The 27,360-nt window shown below is 38.5% G+C and overlaps 2 protein-coding genes across 3 annotated transcripts in view; one reads left to right on the top strand and one right to left on the bottom strand.

The window, feature by feature from the left end:
* LOC122557838 overlaps positions 1-7,093 on the bottom strand; it is an 87,832-nt gene extending 80,739 nt beyond the window's left edge. The window contains exon 1 of one of the 2 annotated variants that reach the window (XR_006313950.1): positions 7,011-7,093. The gene's annotated coding sequence lies outside the window, so the exon portion shown is untranslated. The remainder of the gene's footprint in view (positions 1-7,010) is intronic. The other variant, XM_043705944.1, reaches the window with a different exon arrangement.
* The window catches only part of mob2a (MOB kinase activator 2a), a 237,146-nt gene that overhangs the window by 8,527 nt on the left and 201,259 nt on the right, over positions 1-27,360 (top strand). The window lies entirely within an intron of this gene.

The raw sequence follows: 27,360 nt of genomic DNA, 5'->3' as shown, positions 1-27,360 counted from the left end.
TTGAAAACAGATGGCACAGTGAGGATTTGTGGTGACTTTAAGGTCACAGTCAACCCAACCCTGAGTATGGATGAATACTCCCTTCTACTCTAGTCAAGATTGCAGTGGAGTAGCAGCGCAGCATGCGGGCTCCTGAACCTGGAGCTCATCTGTTTTTAGTTTGTTTTCTTTGCTTTTTTTGAATAAAACCTTTTTTTTAACCTTGATGTCCAAGTTCTCCACAGAAAGTATCAAGCTGTCCAGCGTGTCAGAGGCAAGAATGTGTTCCCGGTGGTGGTGAGGGAGGCAAGTTTGGGACCAGTGCCTCATGCGGGATCTGGCAGCTGCAACACTGGCTACATTGCTAACATCAGCCCAGAGTGGACTCAATGCGACATTGATGCAGGCAAGATAGTGTCAAAGAATGGTGACACAGTTCGAAAGTGGTGGCGTGGTGAAGGGGTTCGAGGCTGGCCGGCTGCTGCATGCTAGTGATGGTGGAATAGCCTGGATCCAGGCCCATGGCTGAGCTATTATGAAGGACTGTAATGGTGAACTTGTAACTTTATTTATTCTTATACTTAAGGTTTTATATCTAGGTAGCTTTTGTACCTGAGATGGCATTGAAAAATTGGGACTTTTTATACACTTTTCACTGTACTCCTGTATCCTTGTACTTAAGGACACGTGACTATGAAATGTTTTAATTCTAATTGTGAAACCTATGCAGTGGATTGGCAGGGGGAAAGTAAATTTCAAAAATGGATCTGTCATAGGCCTACTTACACATGGCGGGTCATGAAGGAGTTTCAGTCGCTACTCATAATAGCGCACAGATGGCTTTCTCGCAAGAAGTGATTTTCTTTTGGCATCATGCCCATGCCAGTTCTGTTCCCGAGGGCCAAGGTTCAAATATTAAGTGGGTTCCCAGGATTCCAGTGTTATCTGGGCCATATTTTGATTACTGGATTCTCTGAAGAGGAGCATTTGAAAACGTGAGTTTCTTAAAGACTCCATAGAGTACTTGGGCTATGTAATCGATGGCGAGGGACTAAACAGGGTCCCAAAAACGATGGAGGTCATTGTGGAGGCTTGTACTCGAGTGTGTCTCAATTGAGATCGTTCTTTGGACTTGCCATTATTATAGCAAGCTGACCTTGGAACTGGCAACCATGCATTAGTTGCTGGGAAAAGGCTAGCCATGGAAATTGAGCCAAGAATGTGAGATGGCTTATTGGAAGGTGAAGCAAACTTTTGATAAGGTTAGAACTGTTAATATATTTCGACCCAACAGTGTGTGATGCATTGCCTAATGCGGTTGCTGCTGTACTATCTCACATATTACCTAATGGAGAGGAAAGACCCATCGTGTTTGTGTCGAGGTCCTGATGAAGGCAGGAAAATTTATGCTGAAGGTGCAAAAAGAAAGATCATGTTCAATACTAAAAGAAAAGTTTATCCATTTCCTTTATGGCAGGCACTTCATGCTTCTGACCGGCTGCAGATTTTAACCTCCGTTTTTGGACCGTAAACTGTACATGGATTCAATTAATTCTGTCCAGGATGCAGAACAGCCAGGGTCTCCGGAAGTCTGGTAGACACTAGAAAAGGCTCCTGAGATGAGGAGACAGTCGTCTAGGAACTGGTATCCCCTGAGAGACTGATCATGTTAATGTAGTCTACAAATGGAACGTCTTGTAGAGGGGAAGTTTTCCATGTTTTTGTGAATACTCCTGATCATGTACGTATGTTGACTACAATGCCTGTATAGTCTTTTGAATGGTTGTATGTATGTTGGTTAATGGGGTGTGTTTAAAATCAATGGGAAGGGGTGTCATATATGTAGTTGGGTTGCTGCTACTTTGAGAGCTGGACAGGTGATGCAAGGTATAGAGACGGGGGCTCAGACTAGAGTCAGTTGTGGAGATCTGAACATCTGAGATGAAGTTTCTGTGCCTCGCCTGCATAGAACAGACCAAATTGTGAGCAGTGAATACAGGAGACCAGATTGAGTGAAGTGCAGGTAAATCACTGCTTAACCGAGAAGCTATTTCTGGGACCCTGGATAGTAAAGAGGGAGGAAGTAAACAGGGAAGTGGTAGACCTTCCACGGATGTAAACCATGCTGCATTATGTGAATGTTACTTTTACGACAATTACACAGCTCTGTCACATTGTCTGGAACTGCAAGCCCAATGAAAATAAATCTTTTTAAGAACTTGCATCTCAATGAGGAGGCTTCAGACACAGCCACCTACAACAATCTGCTGTGAAGACTCTGCTCAGTTTTGTGTTTTGACAGCTGTAACAAACTAGTGTAGCTGATAAAATCCACAACATTCTCAAAGCACAATATTATTTGAAAAACTCAATTCACCCTATCTCCCAACTTGTGTTCTCCCAATTTTATTTTTCCTTTGAGGAATCCTCAGAGACCCATGTGTAGCAGTTACATTGCATGCAGAGGTTAATGCTTTGGCATGCCAATGCATGAGACCTCCTAGATTTCATGCTTCTTAGTGGGAATATTGCCCCCAATATTCACAGATCCTTGGTTGTTAAAAGAATCTGGGATTCAAATCTTCAGCTTTGTCAAAAATGAATCAGTTTTTCATTTAACTGTGCCCTACTACGTATTAAGTTTTTTGTTGTAATTTTTCCCTCATAATTTTATGTTGGAGGAAGTCATCTCTATTGCATGATCGTGGAAAAGTTGATATTTCTAGCACTGAAGGAATTTGATTTTGGTCCATCCTCTTGTTAAGTAAAATATGAAGTTAAACATTTAGCTGTTCATGTTGTGCAACTTCATTAATTAATAATTGTTGTCAGTGTGCTGCAACATCTCAGTTACTGAGTTATTTCCTGTTACTTAATAAGAGATTGTAATCTCAGAGCACAAACAATAGTGATGGCATTTTCCTCGTTCATTGCTTACTAATTTCAATTATTCTAAGTTTAAAGTGAAAAGTTACTCATCTGATTTACAGTTCAAGAATTGTGTGTGTTAGATTATTGATTTCTGTTTCTAGTTAGAATGCCATATGCAGCATTTTTATTAAAAGCTGATTTTGTAAGATCTTAATATTTGATATAGAACATAGAACAATACAGTGCAGAACAGGCCTTTCGGCCCTTGATGTTGCACCAACCTGTGAACTAATCTAAGCCCATCCCCCTACACTATCCCATCATCATCCATCTGCTTGTGCAAGGATTGTTTAAATCTCCCTAGTGTGGCTGAGTTAACTACATTTGCAGGCAGGGCATTCCACGCCCTTACCACTCTGAGTAAAGAACCTGTCTCTGACATCTGTCTCAAATCTATCACCCCTCAATTTGTAGCTATACCCCCTCTTACAGGCTGATGTCATCATCCCAGGAAAAAGACTTCCATTGTCTACCCGATCTAATTCTCTCATCATCTTGTTTGTCTCTAATATATCCCCTCTTAGCCTTTCCAGTGAGAACAGACGCAAGTCTCTCAGCCTTTCCTCATAAGGCCTTTCCTCAAAAGAACTTCCCTGCCGACCGGCAACATCCTGCTAAATCTCCTCTGTACCTTGGACAGCGAAGAGGGTTACCTCCAAATTACAACAGGATCTGGACCAGATGGGCCAATGGGCTGAGAAGTGGCAGATGGAGTTTAATTCAGATAAATGCGAGGTGCTGCATTTTGGGAAAGCAAATCTGCAGGTAGATAGGATAGTGAAGAAGGCGTTTGGTATGCTTTCCTTTATTGGTCAGAGTATTGAGTACAGGAGTTGGGAGGTCATGTTGCGGCTGTACAGGACATTGGTCAGGCCACTGTTAGAATATTGCGTGCAATTCTGGTTGCCTTCCTATCGGAAAGATGTTATGAAACTTGAAAGGGTCCAGAAAAGATTTACAAGGGTATGGCCAGGGTTGGAGGATTTGAGCTATAGAGAGATGCTGAACAGGCTGGGGCTGTTTTCCCTGGAGCGTCGGAGGCTGAGGGTGACCTTATAGAGGTTTACAAAATTACGAGGGGCATGGATAGGATAAATAGACCAAGTCTTTTCCCTAGGGTCGGGGAGTCCAGAATTAGAGGGCATAGGTTTAGGGTGAGAGGGGAAAGATATAAAAGAAACCTAAGGGGCAACGTTTTCATGCAGTGGGTGGTATGTGTGTGGAATGAGCTGCCAGAGGAAGTGGTGGAGGCTGGTACAGTTGCAATATTTAAGAGGCATTTGAATGGGTATATGAATAGGAAGGGTTTGGAGGGATGTGGGCCAGGTGGTGGCAGATGGGACTAGATTGGGTTGGGATATCTGGTCGGCATGGACGGGTTGGACCAAAGGGTCTGTTTCCATGCTGTACATCTCTATGACAATGCTTCCACATCCTTCCTGTAATGGGGCAACCAGAACTGTACGCAATATTCCAAGTGCGGCCGCAGTAGCGTTTTGTACAGTTGCAGTTGCAGCATGACATCATGGCTCCAGAACTCAATCCCTCTACCAATAATACCTAACACACTGTATGCCTTCTTAACAGCACTATCAACCTGGGTGGCAACTTTCAGGGATCTATGTACATGGACTCTAAGATCCTCCTGCACATCAACACTACCAAGAATCTTTCCATTGACCCAGTACTCTGCCTTCCTGTTATTCTTCCCAAAGTGAATTACCTCCACATTTAGCTGCATTGAACTCCATTTGCCACCTCTCAGCCCACTTCTGCAGTTTATCCAAGTCTCCCTGCAACATTCTTCCAAACTGTTCACTACTCCACCGACTTTAGTGTCACCTGCAAATTTACTAAGCCATCCACCTATGCCTGCATCTAAGTCATTTATAAAAATGACAAACAGCAGTGGTCCAAAAACAGATCTTTGTGGCACACCACTAGTAACCAGACTCCAGGCTGAATATTTTCCATCAACCATCACTCGCTGCCTTCTTAAATTAAGCCAGTTTCTAATCCAAACTGCGAAATCACCCTTAATCCCATGCCTCTGCACTTTCTCCAACAGTCTACCATGTGGAACCTTATCAAAGGTCTTACTGAAGTCCATGTGCACATGTCAACTGCCCTACCCGCATCTACATGCTTAGTCACCTTCTCAAAGAAGGCAGAGGTTGGTGAGACATAACCTGGCCTTCATGAAACCGTATTGACTATCTACAATCAAATTGTTGCTTGCTAAATGATTATAAATCCTCTCTCTCATCATCCTTCCCAAAATGTTTCATACAACAGATGTAAGACTCTCTGGTCAATAATTATCTGGGTCATCTCTACTGCCCTTCTTGAACAAGGGCACAACATTTGCAGTCCTCTAGTCCTGTGGTACTAAACCTGTAGACAATGACGACTTGAAGATCAAAGCCAAAGGCTCCAACACCACCTCCCCTAGCTTCCCAGAGAATCCTCTGATAAATCCCATGAGCTGTTTCCTTAAAATTAGAGATTGTCATGTAATGTGCTATTCTACTCACATGTATCAAAGATATTTGCAAGAATAATTCTGGTTTGTGATCTCTGTAGCAGAGATCAAAGCCAACTTTAAGTCATGGGATGTTTCAGCATGTTTACATTTCTGAAGCAGTTCTGTTGGCTTCTAATGTTTTATAACAGTACATCGTAGTAGGAAAGATCTCCTCAGGAATGGATCCATCTGTTTCCTTTTTATTTTGAAAATGGGGTAATCAGAACCAATATGCTGCGTGGCAGATGAAAGTTGGGTTTGAACTTTGTTTTACAATCTTGGGTGAAAAAAAAATAGGTGAGCTACTGTTATCATTTTTGTGGAAGTGGTTGTCAATTTCCCCCTTGTATCAGTATTTGAATAAAATCACCCATTCGTGATTTGCTTTTCTGAAACGTAATGGTTTGTTTCTCTTTGTTGAAGTTTCAGCCTCCTTTGGCTGATAATTGTGGGACAAATTCAGAGTTGATGACACTGACTTGTGCTAACAACTTGTATAGGAAGGATATCATTGGCAAACTTTGTTTTTGTTATCTGACTTGGAATCTCTGCAGCGATTCTTTCAATGGCATGATTTAAAAACTGGCTAAACTAGCAAACTGCTAGACTTAACTGACCATTTAAAGGGATTGTAGAGTCCCTACAAAATAGTGTGATTTTTGTTTGTCCTCAGTAAAAACTTTGAAGGTAATATCAGAAATAGGAAGCAAAATTAAGAGATGTATACTTCTGTGTTTTGTGTGTAAATTTACTGGTATAAGTGTCAAAGACCTGGAGATTTCCTGACTTTAGTATCCAGTCTTTGCTCAATACTTTGGTATTAGCTAGAGCAATAGTCTTGGCATTAAAATTGACTTCACCCATTCTTGGCAAGATAAGTAACAAAATGTCAATTGAGATTCCACATATAGTTCATATACATTGATCGCTGCTAGAAAATTAAAATTTCACTAAGTAGTAGGCTTATATAGTCATAACAACATAATCACAGCTTAAAGGCACACTATTTCAGGCAATACCATCCACTGTCCTTCATTATTATACTGTCCCACCATCAGGACAGATCCAGCAGAGGTGACAACACATTGGTATATAGTCAGGAGGGTGTTGTCCTTGGAGTTCTCAGCATTGACTCTGGAGCCCGTGAAATCTCATAGTATCGGGTCAAAAATGGGTAAGGAAATGTACTCTGATTATCATGTACTCCTTCCTGGCTGTTGAATCAGTATTGCTCCATGTTGGAGGAAGCACTTAAAATGGCAAGGGCATGGAAATACTTTGGGTGAGTACTTCAGAGTCCACTACCAGGACTGGTTCAGCACCACTACTTCTGACAGAGCTGGTTGTGTCTTAAAGGACATTGGATGTGCAACAGGGAGTGAGAGAACCAGCAAGAGGGAGAAATAAAAGCCAAACACTCTGAATACTGGAAATCTGAAAGAAAAATTGGTGAAGAAATTCAACATGTCTGGCAGCATTTGTGTAAAGAGAAACCGGGTTAACATTTTGCATCCAGTGTGACTTCTTTGGGAGGAGAGGAATCAAGAGGGAGAAATATACTTGATTTCATCCTTACCAGTCTCCAGATCCATCGCAGCATGTCTGTGACACTTGCTCAGAGCAGTCCTTGTGGATTCAAAGCCTCATCCTCATGTTGAGAATATCCTACTTTGTGTTGTGTTCAAGTCCACTTATATCATATACTGCAGTTATCAGACTGTTGTGCAATGCATTTACTGTGAAGAATGGAACAAATTTTAAATGATCAATTTTTTTGCTAAGTAGGGAATTGTCTACCCTCAATGTGGGCTTCTAATTGGCTAAAACTGATGGGTTTGTAAGTGGGCTGTTTTCCATTTGAAATTGTGTGCAAAAGAGGTAAAATGCTTGTGATGAGAAATTGTTGGTGACCCAGATTGTAAAACCTTGTAGAATCAGTTCAATTTAAAAGTATCTATAAAAGCTCAATAGTTAATCACTGGAATCAGTACTAGGCACCACAGAGTTTGGAAGTTGTTTTTATCTTTAACGGATGTACTTATTCATTAATGCAATGTTATAATCATGTGCTGAAGACTTAAAGCCTGATTTGGCAATCCTATTTCTTCAATGTCTGTTTGATATAAGTGATGCAGATCCTTTGTTTCCTTTGACTCATCATTTATCTGGATGGAGCTTACTTTGTCAGCTTCAGAGATATTAATCCATTCAAAGCCTTAACATCTGTAGGGATTCTATGATAACCCGTCCTTTTTTTTTCTTAGGTTTTGGAATTTCAGTGGTAGGTTGGGAATTATTCTTCTCCCTTTCTGAATAAAACTTGATTATAAGTTGGTGTACTCTCTAGTAAATTGAAAAGAGAATTTGACAATGTTTGGTTTGTTACTGAAATGTTACTCCAAATGCTGGGATGGAGGTAGGGCCTGTGATACTGCTCATGGTGACCATGAAAATATCTGGAAATGTGATTTGAAAGTTCTGCTTACCAGATGTCAAGCTGAAGCGATGCATCAGCTCCCAGTTTGTCTTTAGGTGTAACTTCAAGCTCAGTGATAGCACTGTTGAGTCAAAATATTGTACTTGTGTTGCATTCTGGAGACTTGAATGCAATCTAAATTGACACTTTTTTTGGACAATACTGTGTAAATGATCCACTACCAGAGATGTCATCTTTCCAATGAGTTTTTAAACATCGTCTGTCTCGCTGTGGATTAATTCCATTGCACTCATGTCGGAAAAGAGCAGATGAGTTTTCCTCCAGTATCTTTGCCATTATCAATGAATAGCATTAAAAATCAGTAATCTGGCTGTTATCAACTTGCTGTTTTGAGATTTTGCTAAATGCAAATTAGTTTCTGTTTCCATACATTGCAAAAAAAACTTCAAAAAATGCTTAATTAGGTATTTGACATTTTGCGATGTACTGAGATCGTGAATGACATTATACAAATGTTCGTCTTTCAGATAGTGTGATGAGAGTTTGTAAAGAAAAATTATTAGTTCGCTTGAAAGATGGTATCTCTGATAGTGGAGCACTTCCTCCGTGTTGCACTGAAATGTCAGCTCAGGTTGTGTTCAAGTCTCCAGAATGCAACATGGGTACATTGTTTTGACTCCAGTGTTAACCTCCCTCCCCCAAAAATGCAATTGTACATTTTCTTGCAGATATTTAGAGGCAGAAATAAGTTGAACCATATTGGACTTAATGTAAAAGTGATCTTGGTTTTATTATGTAGTCATTTTCATTTCATTTTCATATTCACAGTTTTAAATTCTGTTTGCACTATTCAACTACCAGCTATACCTTCCACTGTGTTTGGGGAAGTTCCATATGGGCTTTGAATCAAGGAATAGTTTAACATTACAGTATTAAGATTGGGTTTTGTGCATAAAATTAACTTGAAGAAATAGTCCTACACTGATTGCAACTAATGAAAAACCAACTTCTCAAATTTAAAAATTAGTTTAAAGAGGGCTTATGATACACGTTAATTTACACAAGTGCTGACAGGACAGTATTTTGTACCTGTATTTCATATGTGCGTACGTAGCTCTATTTTTCACTATTTGAAAGCAGTTTGACTTTGCTGTCTAAAATAGTCCTCCATTTTTCTTTACCTTGAAAACTTATTGTCAATATAGGTAATATCTTTACCTAATGCCTATCTTATGGCAGTGACTATCAGTTTTAATTCCATGTAAACATAATGATAGTTATACCATCATGATAGTAAGATATTCACTAGTATGGATTTGTTAGAATAGTGGGAACATTGTGCATATCTGCTCATATATTCTAACAGACTGTAAAATCTGATAAGATTTGCATTAAAAAAAGCAATGGAAGGCAAAAGTTTAATCTTTAGATAAAGTTTAAACTGGGAACGAAGACAACAACTTCAGGGCATGCAGAGGTACCATCAGGTTGCTTCAGTGCAATCAGAATTTCCTGTAGGCTTCAGAAGGGAGGTTTTATTTGTGAAAAGAGTTTATAATCTATTGACTGGAGTGCCAAGTTTAAACTTTATATTTACATTTCTATTAAAGAAAAATATAGTGTGCTTGAGTTTGTCTTGCAACTTTCATCTTCTCCATCTAAATTCAGTTTAAAAATTAAATGTGGAATACACTGCTGAAAATAGACTGACAAAGTACTTGCTGAGAAGGACTTGCAACTAAACTGCACTGCTGTATAGCAATGTTTTTTTTTTCAGGAACTATTGGCCCACTAGTTTATTAACTGATTCTTTAGAAAGTTTGTGCATGGATATTTTACTAGTTCTCTGTACAGAGATGTTGCAACCTTTTGGAGTAGGTAGAACTTCAACCCAGCCCTCTGGGCTCAGAGTTACAACTGCACCACAAGAGGCCCTTTAAAGTTTATGTATAGATATTTTCTAATCGGCCTGTTCAGAGATGTTGCAACACACCACTGGAGCAGTTGAGACTTGAACACAGGCCTCCTAGCCCAGAGATGGGGACATTACTGCCCCCCAAAGTCCTTCGAAAGTTTTGCATATTAAAAAAAAATTAAAACCAGTTTGTGTGGGTCAACCTTCCCAACGTTGTAATAGATAATTTCTCATCAACCTTCTCAGAGATATTCAGATATCCTCCTTCCTTAGAGAAAAGGAGAAAACTAATGTGCTACAAGTGCCTGCTAGAGCAGATATATACTTTTAGAATCATAGAACCCCTATAGTGTGGAAGCAGGCCCCTCAACCCAACAAGTCCACACTGACACTCTGAAGAGTGTCCCACACAGACCCATTCTCCTACCCTAATACTCAAAATTTACCCCTGACTAATGCACCTAACCTAAACATCCCTGGACGCTAAGGGCAATTTAGCATGGCCAATTCACCAAACCTGCACATATTTGGATTGTGGGAGGAAACCCATGCAGACACTGGGAGAATGTGCAACCTCCACACAGTCGCCAGAGGCTGGAATCGAACGTGGGTTCCTGGTGCTGTGAGGCAGCAGTGCTAACCATTGAGCCACTGTGACCATACTTCTCATTAAACTGTTCAGAGATGTTGTGACTAAATCCATGTCGCCTAGCTCAAACAAATGCTCCCACTGCTCCACAAGAACCCGAAAGTGTGTGTATAATATTTCCAATTTTTGAAAAACTAACCTTCTATCTTAATCAATCTGTTATTACACACCTCTGGAGCAGGTGGGATTGAACCCTGGACCTGGAGGGACACTACCACTGTGCTACAAGAGGGCCCTAAAAGTCTGTGTATTTATTTTTATTTAACCTGTTTTTCTAAACAACCTGTTCAGAGATGTTATGACAGACCTTTGGAGCAGGTGGTTCAGGGATAGGGACGTGATCTCTGCATTCCAAGAGGAGATATATTTGTGTATAGAATAACTGGCATTATTTGATCCCCCTGCCAAGCAGAAAATAACAATAACTATTCATCATGAGGTTTGAATTAGATTGTGTGTCACTATTCAATTAAAAGTGAGTTGTGAGAGTTGTCTATTCCCAGAAATTAAACACTAGTCAAAATTTTTGGCTAGTTTGGTTTGGTGGGAATGTTGGTACGTGACTGTTTGGCTACAGGTTTGACTACTTTTTATCCTCTGTTGAATGCATTGTAGTTAATGTGGAAATCTTTTCCCCACAAGTAATGCAAAAAAAACCTGCTAGTAATTAATTTTATCAGACTGACCTGCTTGTGGACTTTGTGGTGCTGTGTTAGAACATTGTGTTAAATCAGGCAACCCAATGGTAGTCTGGTTATGGGTATACTGTTCTGCAGAACACTACTATTTGATATGGTAATGGAAAGTGTTTGTCTTATGCTGTTGTGTTTGTGTAGAACACCAGTAGAATCCCTACGTGTGTTGCCTAACTTCAATTGTTAAAAGGTGTAATATTTTCTCAAAAGTTTTCCCTACAGGAAAGGTCATGTTACAAATTACTAATTGCTTATAATTACAGTTAAATTCCATTCTCTTTCTCCCAGATTTCATTTGTTCTCTGTTTGAAACTTGGCATCTCCAATTGATTTATGGACAGGAAAGTTCAATGAATGTAGTTATAAATGTTTGACCACTTTGGCCACAGGTGTAGTACTGTGTTGAGCTAAGTAACAACTCTGGTGTTAAATTTTCGTCTTTTTGTCCTTTTGTAATGCAATGATTCATGAACCACTGGGAAACATGATAGTATATTGATTTGATCTGGGTTAGCTGAGTTAGTATTTAAAAATGTTCAAAGCTGTCTTACCATTATTGGTTACTTGCCCATCTCAATCAGACAACCAAACGTGAACTTATCATTGTTTTCGGGATGTGAGATCAAACCTCCTCCAGTTGACATTTGTAAAATGAAACATGCTTAAGATTGATATTTTTAAAACTGAAACTTGTGGCTGACGTGTTAGATAATATTCCAGTACAATTTGATTGCTCTTTAAATTTATTGTTCTGGATCTAATTATATGTCCTGCTGAGCCTGTATGGAATTTACACTTGTATGAAACTCTTCATGAAGTATGACATTTACTATATTATAAAAATGCTCCCTGTTCTGGAAGCTAATTTGCCAATAATGTTATTTTTAAAAAAAATACAGAAGCCCTATTACACTTCTGTGTGATGACAGAGTAAGCACCCCTCGTACCTATGATAAACGACATGCACATAATAGACCCAGGCTGTAAAATTCCTTTCTTCTATTGATAACTGGGGTAAGGCTTTGTTTGGGTTCACTCATAAGCTTGTTCTTAATGTGTCTTGAATTCAGTACAGTAGTAATCAGAGTCTTGGAGTTAATCTGAAGGTAAGCCAGTGTGGACTCTAATTGTGGCCTACAAATAAACTTTGGCAGTGCGATGTGCTTGTTCTACCTGAAACCTCTAGTTAATGTGAAGACACAGAATTGAAGTTATTTGTCTTTTATTATGGTTGAAGGTGAGTTGGGACAAAGGAGCTGAGGTGTCAACAGACCACAGCTGCAGCTTTCCTTTTGTTTCAATGGAGTGCTTCTGGTTGAGCTAATGTTTGGCACTTTGATAAAGTTATCCGTGTATTCCTACTTCTCTTTCCTCACAGCCCTGCAAATTATTCATTTTGACCATTTGTTCAATTGTCTTTTGAAAGCTACTTTTGGATCTGTTCCCACTTAGATTTTTTGCATTGTTTTATGTCAAACTTCTGGTTACAATATTAACATTGTTTTTATAAATTGTAGGATTAGGTGTAGGAACTTTACAATAATAGTAATTGTAGGTATTGTTCAACATTAGCATTAATGTGATTATATTTGTTAATTTTAATTACTTTGACCCAGTTTTCCATTACTTCCTTCTTTCTATGCATGCTATTTGTTGATTCACAAAGCAACTTCACTGACTTCTGTTTGGGTTCACTTCGGTCAGCTCTTTGCAGTTATATCAGTGCAGCGTTTCTAAGTAGCTTACCAATATTTCCTGTTAGTTTGTGAAGAGAGCACTTCCTCAAAATGGCCAAGATTGGAGCTGAGCCGCCAGCTTGGGTGGTCTTTGGTAATTTATTGTCCAAGTCAGGCAGCATCTCCTGATGTGTTCTTCCAGCATCTGCAGTTTGTTTTTTGTCTCTAATTCATAATCCAAAGCATGTTGAAGTGTCCATGACTAACATCACTGTGCTGCCCTGTAGTCATTTTATAAGAAACAAATGTAGAGAATAAGATTGGCTTACTCGTGCAAGAAAAGTTGTTTTTAAGTAAAATGCTTCAGTTAAAAATGAAAGTAACTCCCATTGTACTCCTGGTAACATAAATGCCATGCCACGTACGTTATCTTGATTAGTTAACTCTTGTTTAGTATGTGTCCTGGTAAGGCTAGTACCAGCAGTTGGGTGGGGTAAGTAAAACAAGCCTTGATTTGCTCAGTTTTTCATCCACAGTGACAAATGCTGCAATCTGCAACCCAGTAGTTATCTCTAAGTATTACCTGTTTAAAGGCCACATCTGAAATGAAACCACTTCAGTGTGGTTTCAAGCTTACTGAGTTATCATTCTGTTTGTACTTTTGAATTTAGATTTCAAGCTTACTATATTTTTTTTAGATTACATTACATTACAGTGTGGAAACAGGCCCTTCGGCCCAACAAGTCCACACTGACCCGCCGAAGCGCAACCCACCCATACCCCTACATTTACCCCTTACCTAACATTACGGGCAATTTAGCATGGCCAATTCACCTTACCTGCACATCTTTGGACTGTGGATATAAAAGCCATTTGCAAGATACAAGTGTTGCCTAAACTATTTGTCTGTTTCCTACAGTACATTTGTTTTCAACTAGTCACTACTAAAGATTTTAAGTATTTTTTGGGCTTCTTAACCAAGACTATGCACATTAGAATGCAGTCATGCAGCAAAAGTGGCATGAAATTATTATAGGCCTTTTCAGACCATATTTGCAAGTTTTATAAATTACTTGGGTTTTGAGGCTGATTAGGTCAAGTGTGAGGATTTATTATTATTATTATTATGGACAATTAATATAAAGATTAAAAATTGTTGCATTTTTAAGTTATTACAGTGTTTATGATTGAGACAAATATTGTATCTAAGTCTGAGGTAAAACATAAGTATGTGTTTATTGAGTGTTCAGCTTGTAAAATAAGAATGTGAACATTTGGACTGAATATGGTGACTTGTAACCTAGTTAATATCTACAGTATGTAGAGTTGAGTAGCAGTTGCTGTATTACAGCTGTGCGCCTCATATCTCCATAATGGCAGTTGCTTTGTGATTCAAGCTTCTTGATCATTTCTTCTATAACCGTGCATTTGGGATATTACATTTAGAACTGTTTTGTAGTCTTTTCATTTTTGAACATTGGCATTAAAATATACAGAGATAGTATTCCATTTTGTTGTACCAGTGAACTTCACTGTCCTGTTTGTAAGTATTTTGAATCAACTTGTTCAGACATGGTAGGATAGACCTCCTAGGCAGGTGGGAGTTGAACTTGGACCTTCTATCCCTGCCACAGGGACACTGTCACAGTGCCACAAGTCTCCCAGATAAATACTGGAAATACTCAGATGGTTGGGTGTCGTATATGTTTTCTAATCAACTTGTCCAAGATATTATTACACACCTCTGGTGTAGGTTGGCTTGAATGCAGACTTCCTGGTTTAGAGTAAGGACATTACTACTGGACCCGAAGAATACTGCACCACAAAAGCCCTCCTGCCACGCTTAGATGTTTACAACTGCAACTGCTTTCCTACATAGAGCAATTGCTAGAAACTAGCTGCTTTTTACTGTAGAGTGATTGTGAAGTGATCTTTCGTTTTCCTTTACGCATTTGGGAAGGAGGTTTGGAATCTTAAATGTAAATCAGCTATCCTTTTCAATGGGGTGACATATGTACTGTGGAGCTAGATACCTTGAAATGAGTTTAGCAACTTAGTTCACCTTATACATTCATTCAGGATAAATTTCAAGCACCCTATTCAGCCATCCAGTTGTTTGTTTTAAACTAGCTTCTATGCTCTTGACTCCTTTGCTCTTAAATAGTCACGTTCTGTATTGTATATTGCTTTTTGCATGTTACACACGCATGTCTGCCAGTCCAACCCTTTCACATCTTTCTACCATAGGTAACTCATTTCAGCTTCATTCAACAATTTTGGAACCAAATACCTTGATTTCTTTACCCAACAAAATATATCAATCCGAGGCTTAAACTTGACTTGACATATCGTCCATAGCCTTTTAAGGAAGAATTATGCACATCTCCAGTATCTTTTATGGGATAAAAATACTTGATTTCTGCCCTGAATAGTGATGGCAGTTTCTGTCTTCTACAATGGTGCCATGGTGATCAACTCTCTGTTAATCATTGCCTGGTGTTGTTCAGGAGCTCCAATCTAGCTTGGTAGTCTCTGCATTTCCAGCAGAGCAGGACAATGGTTTGAGAAGTGGATAATTCACTGATTTTTTTGCTTTACTTGGGCCTGTCTGAGTTTTGTTTCTTTTTGCCACTTCCAATTATTTTCCAAGGAGTCCCCCTCCAGAGGTCACTACAGTTGTCAGCGCCAATATCCACCAATGTCATGTATTGTTTGTTTGTTTATTTGTAACAGTGGCATGGATGCTCAACAAATTGTGACCCAGTGAACAGTTCTTTGGGTATATTACAGTAATCCATCTGAATGTGGCCAAGCTAATTGACATAATTGGCTCAGCAGTGAATGTATGCTGATGGGATTAAGTGCCAAGAACTCTTGAGGTAGTCACCAAGAGATGCAGAAGAGCTCTGAGACATTTGAAGGAAGACTTTTTAGCCTTTTTCCCTGCCCAGTATATGTTATCCAGTTCTTGCCACTGTAAAGGAGGGTGCTGAAGAGACAGATTTTGTAGTCTTCCAGATAGCACTCTGTCAGCTTTCTTCTTTTTGTTTCCCACTCATCAGCTTAAATATAATTGTTGCAGTTTTGGTGACACATGTTTTGATTTCAGCATCAAGTGACTGATTAATTGATTAAATTGATTGATTGAAGACTGTAGAAAGTAGATTGGGAAGGCCTCAGCAGCTTCCAGGGACACAATGACATACGACCACTTATCAACATTGACATTGTCCTGCTGCCAGGAGATATGTTGCCCTAATGTTGATGGTCAAACCAAACCAAACTCTTTGCAGATGTTAACGAGTCACTTGCTGCTGAAGGTGTTCCTCTGTATGAATGCCAGTGTGACATTATCAGTGTAGAGCAATTCTGAGGGCCGTGCATGCTGGAGTCTTGGATCCTGGGCAAGCAAAATTGAACAGCATCCTGTCAATCCTATTGTGAATAGACAGCTGCTTTACAAGCATAAAATAAAAGAATATGTCAAAGAATACAGCCCTATATGACAGTACTATGGATCTCTTGGGTGGCCTGTGTTGCCCCATCATAGCTGACCTTGGTCATCATGATGTCATGGAGAGTGGAGATCACATTGAACAGTTTCAGCAGGCAACCTATTTTCTCCAGCTTGTATAGACTGCTGAAATGGTGAATGCCTTGCTGAGACAAACGAAGGCAATATATTATTGGTGTCCTTTGTTCATGACATTTTTCTTGCAGCTGCTGGACTGAGAAGATCATGTCAATTGTGCCTTTCTAAAGTTCTGAAACCACATGGAATTCAGGGTACGTACTTTCACGCAGGACTTGCAGTTTGGTATGGATGACAAAGGCAAATGTTTTTCCTTTGCTCAGCAGGGACTTGCAGTCGCTGTGGTCGCTTTGTTCCTGCACAAGTTTGTCACTGTCTTTCTAAGATCTATTATTCTGGATTGCTTCCATCAGATGAAATAGTATCAATCTTTTTGCCCAATTTGAATTCCTTTGTAATTTTAACCATTTTAATTGGTTTGAACTTAAATGTTTGTGTCCAGAATAACTTGATCAAAACCATTTGCTGTTCTGTGTCTGCTGTCACTCAGTCAATAGTAATGTCATGTTTTGAGCCAGAAGCTGTGGGTTCAAGTCACACATCAAGACTTGTTCACAACAATCAAAGCTGACACTCGCAGTGCACTAATGAGGGCTGCGCTGTCAAAGGTGCTGTATTTTGAATGAGAAGATAAGTCAAGGCCCTAAGGGGTGGATGTGCAAGATCACATGATACTATTTTTTTCAGAACAGTTATGGGAGCTTGACCTTGAGTTCTGGTGCAATAGTCATCCCTCAATCATCACATAAGCCAACTTATCTGGCACTTATCACATCTCTGTGGGAGGTTGCTATGCGCAAATTGGCCACAGTGAATGTGCTTTAAAAGTACTCATTAGTGATGTTACTTGGGGGCATCCTAAAAAGTTGTGAAAGGCACTATATAAATGCTGGGGTTTTTTTGTACCCCTCTACAATATTGCTTCCTAGGTGCTGCCTTTTTTTGCTGACAAACTATGAATTTCTCTTGTCTTCTCTCATTACCTAGATTTCTGGCACTAAGGATCTTCTCTGCACTCTTGAATGCCTCCCCAGTTTCTTGCTGACCAGAACAGAATGCAGAACTGCTGATATGTCTGCCCAGACAAGCTTGATCATAACTTCCTCTATTGTAATCTAAAGATTGTATTATTTAGTTTTCTTTCATATTAGATCAGTTTATTGATGCTCTACATTGGTTGGATATGTTGACCATTGAGACCATTAAAACTCGTAAGTTCTCTTTCAGTCTCGATTTTGAGACACATTGGAATCATAAAGTGTGTATACTTTTTCATTCTTAAATGCAATGTCTTACCCTTATTTAAATTAAACATGTCATCTACTATCATTAACTTCACTTGTATTTTTAAAGTTCATTTCATCACAGCCACCTTCAATTGCATTTGCCTCTCTTCATAAACTTGATCTATCTAAAATGAGTTTCTTAATCCAAGTCACTGGGTTTGTCAGAAATAGTAGTGGTTCAGCACTGAGCCCCAGGGCAACCTGTTGAGCATTCCACACCCCCTCGCCCAACCACCCCACATCGGTCAATCTTTCTTGACAAGACTAATCTAAACAGTACCAATTATTTCCCCACCCTTCAGTCCATTTATTATCTATTTTCAGTTTTATTCCTGAATGGGACAGGTTTAAGTTTACTAAGTAATATTTTTGTGAAGTTTCTTAATATTATTAGGAAGTCTTATGAACACAATGTTGTGGAGTTTTTCTGCAGTTAGTGTGGATTATCAATTTTTAAAAATAACTTAGAAATATGTGCATTGCTTTATACTGTGATTAGTGATAATGGGACTTTATTGCTTTTTGTTACAATTTTCCTAACCTTAGTTTAATATGGTCTATTTTTACAAATGCTTCAAAGTAGCATTTGGAACTACTGAAATGGATTTTAATTTTAAAACCAAAAGTTTTTAATTTTAAATTAGAATCAGAGATTTTTTAAGTTTAAGCACTAATATGTGTAATTCACCTTTGCATAATTATATGTCTAGGAAAAATTGTGTTTATGTTGAAAATTTAATCTCTCCATGGAATCAGCTTTGCAATGTTTTAAGATGTCATTCTCAAATGACTTGAATCTCTAATAGTTGTGCAGCAGTCTTCAGAAAATAACAATTCCTGTTGCTGTGTAATATATAAAAGTAAGAGACCTGTCTTTTGATAACTTTTGATTTTATCCAGTGAGTAGCTGAGTCATACAGATCATGCAGGCAATTCATTTGTTCCTAAGCCTATGCTGAATTTGCTGAACTGAGCTTGAGAAATTGAAGGGAATCTGCATTTGACCTTGGTTGTCCGAGTTAGAGAGGGGAACAAGAGCTGGGTATCCTCCTTATAGTGCAGTGATTCTGGTTGATTCTGGTGTATATTTATAATTATTAGGTCAGAACTGCTTGGTAAATCTGAGAGACTGTGCACATACGAACATCCACCCTGCATTCAGTATCAAACCTGATCTCCTAATGGTCAGTCCTCTGTGGAATCAGAGGGGTCATTGTCAGCATATCTCAGTAAGAAATTGCTGCCAGTAGGAGGAGGAAAAGTTAAGAGAAAATTGAATGTAAATAGTTAAAATTGGGTAGAGTCAGTCAGGGTAAGTAAGCATCCATCAATGTCCGGTAGAATCTTAGAATACCATACAGAAAGAGGCCAGTAGGCCCATTTGAGTCTGCCTGACCCTGTGAAGAACATATCACCCAGACCCACCTCATTCCCATAACCCCATGTTTATTAAAGCATATCCCTGGACACTACAGGAAAATTTAGCATGGCCTATCTACTGAAGCTGCACATCTTTTAGATTGTGGGAGGAGTCTGGAAAATCAAAAACAACCACAAGGTGAACATGCAAACTCCACACCGACAGTGCCTAAAGGCTGGAATTAAACTGAGTCCCTGGTGCTGTGAGGCAGCAGCGCCAAACACTCTGCTGTCCAGGTGGAATGAATTGAGCTATTCTGTGTGTTCTGGATAAAAAAAGATTTTTTTAAATAATGCCCAAGATTAGTAACAGAATCAATAGGACTGTCTCTCAATTAAAGGTCAGTATCCTCCGGAAAGGAGTGATAAATTCTTTAAAAGATTTGGCTGTTTGCTTACTTTTGGAATACTACAAGATGAGATGCAAGTCAGCCTGTGTTAGATATTATTCTTAAAGGTTAGAATCAATCTAGACCATATTGTCATTTACTGGAAATTGGTGTAATTACTGCCAATAACCAGGAAACCTTCATTTTGTAGGAAATCAGTCTGAGAAATTCAGTCTGTCACACGCAGCATTTCTATTAACCACAAGTAGAGCAGCATGTTCTTTCTTACACATGCAAAACAGGTGCAAATTCAGCTATTTTTGGATATTTGATGGGAAGTGGTTTCAACTGTTTCTGCTCCTTTTGTTTCTTCACACTAAATGATGATGCAACTTGCAATGTAGGTGCATTTATCTATTACTATCCCCTAGGATTTTATTGAAGTGGTAGTGTCCTTTCACACACAGATTAATCAATTTCTGAGAGGATAGTTTTTCTTTTAATGTTAAATTTCTGAATTGTTGTCAGCCCACGTGTTAATGTGTAAATGTCTGATATTAGCAATGAATTTGTCAAAGAAACATTTTCAACAGTCAGTAAATGTACCATTATGCTTAAGTATTCTGTTTTGCATATCATACTTGTTTTAAGGTTATGTTTTATAAATTGTTATCACAATGTTATTTTATATTGAATAAAATATGTTACAAACTAAACAAACTTGATCAATGAATAAGTAATCTTTCGGGAACATTTTTTGAGAATTTCTAACTATTTGTAAAGAAGGCTACTGTGGAAAATAAATCTCAGAATACCACAAGCCAACTTTGACATTATTTTGTTTTATACCTAGTGATGTACATTTAGGTACAAGTCACATCAGAGCTCAAAAGTGAAACACAGTGGATCCTGGAGGTCTGAAGTCTGGAAACTGCTAAAGATACTCGACAAGTCTGGGAGAATCTGTGGAGGGAAAAACATAGTTAATGCTCAAGTCCAATATTGCAGTTCTTTGGAATCAAAGAGAAGCAGAATAATTGATTTTATACTGTAGAAACGGGAGGGACAGAGCAAGTGACGAAGAGAAGGGCAAAGGGTATACTGGGCGACACAGAACAAAAGGCTAACAGAATGGTAATGATTGTCGAGAAGAGAGAGAGAGGTCCAGAGTAAGTGTTCAATGGCAGAGAATAGGTAAGGCCCACTGAAAGCAAAACAAAAGCAGACACTAAGTTGGCGAAGCAGAGTTCTTGATTACTTTGAAAACAGGGAAATGGAGTCTTGATTAGAAAGGGAGTTAAGTGGTATTTGGGGTAAGCAGGAATCCACATTGTGTCAATGGGTATCAGCTTGAAAGTGATCATACTGAATATCGGAGCAGGCTTGATGGGCAGAGTGGCCACCTCCTGTTTCTGATTTGCATTTTGTACACCAGTATGTTTGGATTGATATGTGAACTGTAGGGTGTCCAGGGAGGGGGGCAGCAGGGTCTTAATATGTCTCATCCTGAGCCTCTCAAAACATTTCATGATGATGGGTTTAATTCATCCTTAGAGTTTAAACTAATATGACCATTGTGCAGGATTATTAATAGCTTTGCAAATGTTTACAGCACATAGTAGAAAATGACCCCGTGTTTGAGATTTCCTGTCTCTGATTAATGACTAAATGTTGGTTTTTGCTTCCAGAGGCATTGGACATTTTCACAAATGTTTGCTAACTGACCCATAATCCTGTCCTAGTTAGTAGAACTGACTGTAGCTGTTGGATGATTCTTGGAAAGTCCAGGAAACACTTTTGACAGTCACACTGGCTGGCTGTTGGTAATTTTTTAAATGAACCACTTAAGCGGTAGTTTCAGTTTTGCATATCATGGCATTCCTGGAATCTGGAAATACTTTCTTTTCTTTGAAGTCAAGCTGTACTTTTGCTTTGTTTAGAAGCTAATTAATTGCACTGCAATCAGATGGTATAATATTCAGTCGATTAGATGATCTAGCGATGTAGTTGAATGTGCTGTTGAAACCTACTGTGCTTGTGAATCACCTGCCAAGTGAGCAACAAGAATTAATATTTTTCTGGTTCAGTTGTTCAGGATATTGTGATTTTATTGTTTTAATTTTTTCATTTTCACAAAGTACTGGAGTATTCTAGTAACTTGTGTGCAGAGGAAGCAATTAGATATGAGTGTTCCTTAGATGTAAGGTGTATTTTGCAATAAAATTATCATTTAAAGTCTCAAAGTCTGATTGCTTAGCCTACTCTGTTGACAGGCAAAGACATTGTCTTTGGTTTCTATCAGCATCTCTATTTCTTTGATCACAAGTCATTTAACTATTCAGCTGCTATCTCAGCATGTGTTAGGATATCCCAAACCTTGTGTTATTTGATCAAGCTTTACATCCTCCCTTCCTTTAACTGCTTAGTTATTTGAAGTTTTTTTTTGCCTCTGCATCCTTATCCATGTCTGGCCTTATCTTTTTATCTGGGTTGGAAAAACTTGAACCTATACTTGTTTCACCGGTAGACTTTAGCTATTTTTCCTGCATAGCCAATCCAAGACTACTTTTGTGAAATGTTGCATTAAATCTTACATTTCCCATAAACTCTGTCTTTCTCACGTTCCATTTGTGCACAAAGCTTAAACATGTCCATGTCACAAATTTCATACGTTTCCATTCCTGATTGACCCCTCTTTTCCTTACTGACTGCTTTCTGACAAATGTCCCTGTATATCCTCTCCAGTCCCTGCTTGAGACTTTTAGGAGCACCAGTTGGTCATTCAACCTCTTGAGTCTGTTCTACCATTCAGTGAGTTTGTGGGTGATTGTACCTTAACTCTGTCTATCTGCCTTTGGTCAATATTGTGGTTTTTTTTCTCATTCCTTGCTGTCATTTACAGATTTGATAGCAACCCATTTTAGTCACTTACTTTATACTGCATTGAATTAAAACTGACTGCAGAGTTATGGGATTAATGCATAGACAGACATGTCTTTGCTGATCTTGGAGATTTACTTGATTTCTCCTGTTCATTATAAGACGAGCATGCTGTTTCACTTCTCCATTTCCTGTGAGTTATTCAATCTCTGTTAAGGCACATCCCATTGATACTTCTATTTTATTAGTAAAGTAACTCCTATTATGAATGCTGTTATGACTCACTGGTTTAGAGGGTTGGAAAACAAGCTCCACTATTCCTAGAGTTGTAAAAAAAAGTTAGTTTGTAAAATTTGTACAGAATGCCCCAGTTTTACCGATCTTTTAGCTCCAGGTTTTTAGAAAGTATGGGCCAGGTTTATAGACTGTACAGAATCTCTGTATTACAGATAATAAGACTTGAGCTACAGATGTATGCTAATAAATGATTGGCATATAATAATTAAAACTCTTACATCTCAACACTCTCTATATATATTGCACACAGTAAAATTGAAGTTGAAATATTCATGACAGGCACTCCAGTAGTTTTTTTTCTTCCCAGCACTGATGTTGAAATGACTCTTCTGCTTGCCAATGCATTGTTCAATCATCTTTCTCTGATTTCTTCCACTAGTTGGTGAGAGACATACACTTCTGGTACACTTCTAAAATGTCTCTGGCTTATCAATTAAAATGGACCGTGTAAAACAATGGTTACACAAAGATTAAATTTTTTTCTAGGTTTACAGTGCACTTTGACTATAGAGAAACTACTACTGAGCTGGGGAAGAACTGTGAATATGTCTTTCTGTCTATACACACTCTCCACTCCAAATCCTCTGTCATTCTACAATTGCTTCTTGTTAAGTTGTTTACATGATGCTTGACATGGGTTTTGGGTTGCCTGGTCTTGAAAATTGTAGATACTCTTTCAGATATTGATTTTTTTTTTTAAAACTGCTGTTTCACATTTCAGTCCCTGGCTTTTAAAAATGCAAATAAAAGGCATTTTATACAGTGCCATACAACACACACCTGTGAGGAAAGTTATAGATCACAGTATAAAAGTGACCGTAGCAATGTGCATACAAAATTGGCTGAGTGATTTGAAGACAGAGTAATGCTCAATAGATAATTTTCAGGCTGGAGGAAAGTTTGTAGTGGAGTTCGCCAGGGATTGGTATTGGGACGATAGTGCAGAGCTCCAAAAGCACATGGGCAAGTTGGAGAAGTGGGCAGATGAGGTTAAGTGCAGAGAAATGTCAGATGATGTGTTTTGGTCAGAAGAACATTAAAAGACAATATAAAGTAAGGGTACAACCATAAAGAAGATGCAAAAGTCGAGGGACATATGTACATAGATTGTTGCAGCTTGGGAGAGCAATTAACAAAGCATACAGGGCCTTGGGTTTATTAATGGGGACATAGAGTACAAAAGCAAGGAAGTAATGTTTGACATCAATAAGACACTTGCTAGACTTCAGCTGGTGTAATGTATATAGTTATGGATGCTACTCTATAGGGAAAATGAGAATACTTTGGAGAAAGCATAGAGAAGCAATTTACAAGAATTGTTCCAGGTATGAGAAACTTAGCTATGAGGTTTGAGATTAAAGAAATTAGGATTGTTCTCTTTGGAAAATAGAAGGCTGAGAGGAGATTTAATGGAAGTTTTCAAAATCATGAATGGGCGATCTAATCTTTGGAATAGATAGGGGGAAACTGTTCCCACTCAACAGGGGCAAGACGAAGAGGGCGTAGATTTAAATTGTTGTGCAAAAACAGAAGCCAGGGTGATGTGAGGAAGGAACCTCTTCTCACACAGCAAGTATTTAGGGTATGGAATGCTGGGCCTAGAAATTTGGCTAAGGCAGGCTCACTTGAGGCATTCAAGAATGATTATTTGGATGTAAATATAATGCAATGGCATGGGAAAAGATAGGAGATTGGCACTAGGAAATCATTTTGAAGAGCTGGTGCTGGCATGATGGGCCAAATAGTGCTGTGCTGTAACAATTCGGAGGAGGGGGAAAACCGTATCATTACAATGTATATGAAGCTTTCCACCTTCTAAGTCATCTATCTGTAAGTATACTGCATGTGTCGTGCCATTTTCAAATTGTTCTTTACTATCACCAAAATATATTTCATTAAAAATGCTGTTTTTATTTGAAACGTTTATTTGTAAAATCAACTATATATGGTCCCAATGGAATGTATAAAAAGAATGTGTAAGATATGCGCTACAGGAAAAGAAAATCATCATTAGAATGTGTGGCATTAGAACTAATTCCACAATTTGATGCTTTCTTTTCAGAACATTTTTTTCCCTAATGTAAGCATCTCAGGAGCCAGATATGTATTTTAAGAATACTTTTAAGGAGAGTTTTGCATTATGTTGCATGGTACTTTAGGATTTACTCAAAATGCTGTCCATGCAGTGAATTATTTTAAAGTACGGTGATATTATGTGTGCAGAATTTTAACTGAAATGCTTTCTTATGCAATCTGCTGGAGCACAGCACTGGATGTGTATCATTCCTTTTTCACAAGTTTCCTATAAGGTAAATTCACGATTTCAGTTGACAATTTTGCAGGGATTGAAGGATGGATGAGAAGAATCGAAGATGTGAGCACATCACATACCAATTGTTTTTAATACTCTCTGACCTAAACTGAATTGTAAACTTGGGAGTAATTTTTTTTCCAGAGTGTGGTACAATATTTTAATAGTATAATACTTTGTGTGTATTGAAATTAGTTCTTTGTCAGTTTCAAGAATTCTGAAAGAAGGCTTCTGGTTGATTGCATGGTTGTATATTATTCTTCTAACCTATCACTGCTCTCATGGTGCTTCTGTCACTGAAATGTCACATAGATTCAGAAAATCTCTCAGGAGGTGTGGAACGGAGGTTTGAGTGTCCATGGTTTAAATATTGATATATTTTGTGATGTAAGCAAAGATATGCATTATGTTTAAAACACTTTAATTGCAGTTTACTTTGCCTCCTGAAGACAACAGATTTAAGTTGCTCAGAATATTTTAATTTTGACTATTTAACCCATAATATTGGATCGGAACTCTGAATATTTTTCCATCTCTCCACATTTTCACTTCACAAATCAAAACAACTTTATTCTTGACACTAAATGATGATGTAACTTGCAATAGATAAATCTGTTATCTGTAAAAGCAACTATCTTGTACAATTTAGCTCATTGAATTAAAATAACCCCTCCACAATCGTAATTTTCATTTCAAATTAAACTATTTCTACATAACCTCCGTATGTGGCAAAACATTGGAAGATTGATACAATGGGTGAGTTGTAGGAGTAACTGTACAGAATGTTCTCCTGACAGCACCTGCAGTATTATGAACAAACTTTCGTCAGACTGTAATCAAAACATATGCAAGGTCACTGAGTAAAAAAGAGCTCTTATAACCTCTATCAACTATGGCTCTTGATGGTAATTTAACTTGGATATAGCCCATTGACATACAAATTTTAAGTAACACTTTATCAAATATTCCAGCAGTCAAATTATTAAATTGTAGTAAGTTTTATTTTAAATTGCTTTATTCTTCCAAAATGCACAGACATTTCTTCTGAGAGGAATTTATCAAAATCCCTTTTGAAGAAAATTGCTATGCTTTTCTGCTACCACCCTAGCATCTGTTCCAAAATTCAATATTGTTTTCACACTAAAACATCTTCCTTAACACTCTGCTTTGTTATAATGTAACTCTAAGTTGTGTTCCGAATTCTTCATTCCCCAGGCTAATAAAAGAGCTTTCCATAATTTCATGTTCTCCAAACCCCTCCATTTTAGTTTGTTTTCACTTTTAGAGTCAAATCCTAGCTTTGTCCCTTCCTCATTGTTCAGCTTTCTACATTCAGAAATCATCTACATTGTCCAACAATTCTAGATCCAAAATGCTTAAGTATTTCAGATGTGAACTTACCATTACCAAATTCAACTACAGCATCACTTATGTAGACTTATATAGTGACATATCTCAACATCTTAAGCCTGCAAAACACACAATTAAATATTCTTAAACATAGGTTTTAATTTTCTATCAACAAAATCCAACTCTGATTTTGCCCTGTTTCTAACCAAAACCTCAATTAGCCTTGCCTCCAATATGGGGAATTAACATGACTATAATGTGAATGATCACCCTCCTTTTTAAAAACAGATGGTATTATATTTGCACTTTTTAGTAAAACGTGCCATAACTTTCAAATGTCAGTTGATTTGAATTATCAATGAGGAATGTGAAATCTTAACAAACTGCACCAACACTCTTAAATTGTGGGAGTTCAGTTTTATTTACTTTTTATGGTTGCTGAAGCCTCATCCAATGTCTCTCATTGTGATAACTGTTTCAAATCTGTACTGTTCTTCCCTTGCGCTAGGTATGACTCCAGCCTGTGTCAAAAAGCATGGCATTGGTGAAAAAAAAGGGTCAGGCAGCATCCAAGAAGCAGGAGAGTTGAGATTCCAGGCTGGGCCCTTCATCAGGACTGGAGAGAGGAAAGAGGGCTGAGAGATAAATGTGAGGTGGGGTGGGACTGGGGGAAAAGTAGCTGGGAAGACAATAGGTGATAGGTTAGAGCAGAGGGTGAAGCGGATAGGTGGGAAGGAGACAAACAGGTTCAAGAGGACAGTACCAACTTGGAGGGTTGGATCTGGGGTGAGATGGGGGGAGGGGAGATGAGGAAACTGGTGAAATCAACATTGATGCTGAGTGGTGATGAGGCGCCCTTCTTCCAGGTGTTGGGTAACTGGGATTTGGCAGTGGAGGCACCCCCAGACATTTCGACTGAACTTCAGCATCTGAATCCTCATTTTCTCCTCATTTCAAGTATTACCCTTGTCTAAACCTTGTCTAAAGTCATGGAATATCTATGAGATGGGCTTTTGGAGCAGCTTGTGGTACAGCCCATAGAGAACAGGCAACTCTAGATTTGTGATGTGTAATGAGGCAGACTTGATTG

The sequence above is a fragment of the Chiloscyllium plagiosum genome, chromosome 16 (assembly GCF_004010195.1).
Source record: "Chiloscyllium plagiosum isolate BGI_BamShark_2017 chromosome 16, ASM401019v2, whole genome shotgun sequence".
Taxonomy (NCBI): domain Eukaryota; kingdom Metazoa; phylum Chordata; class Chondrichthyes; order Orectolobiformes; family Hemiscylliidae; genus Chiloscyllium; species Chiloscyllium plagiosum.
Note: the sequence above shows the minus strand (reverse complement) of the source record. Positions and strands in the feature narration are given on the sequence as shown.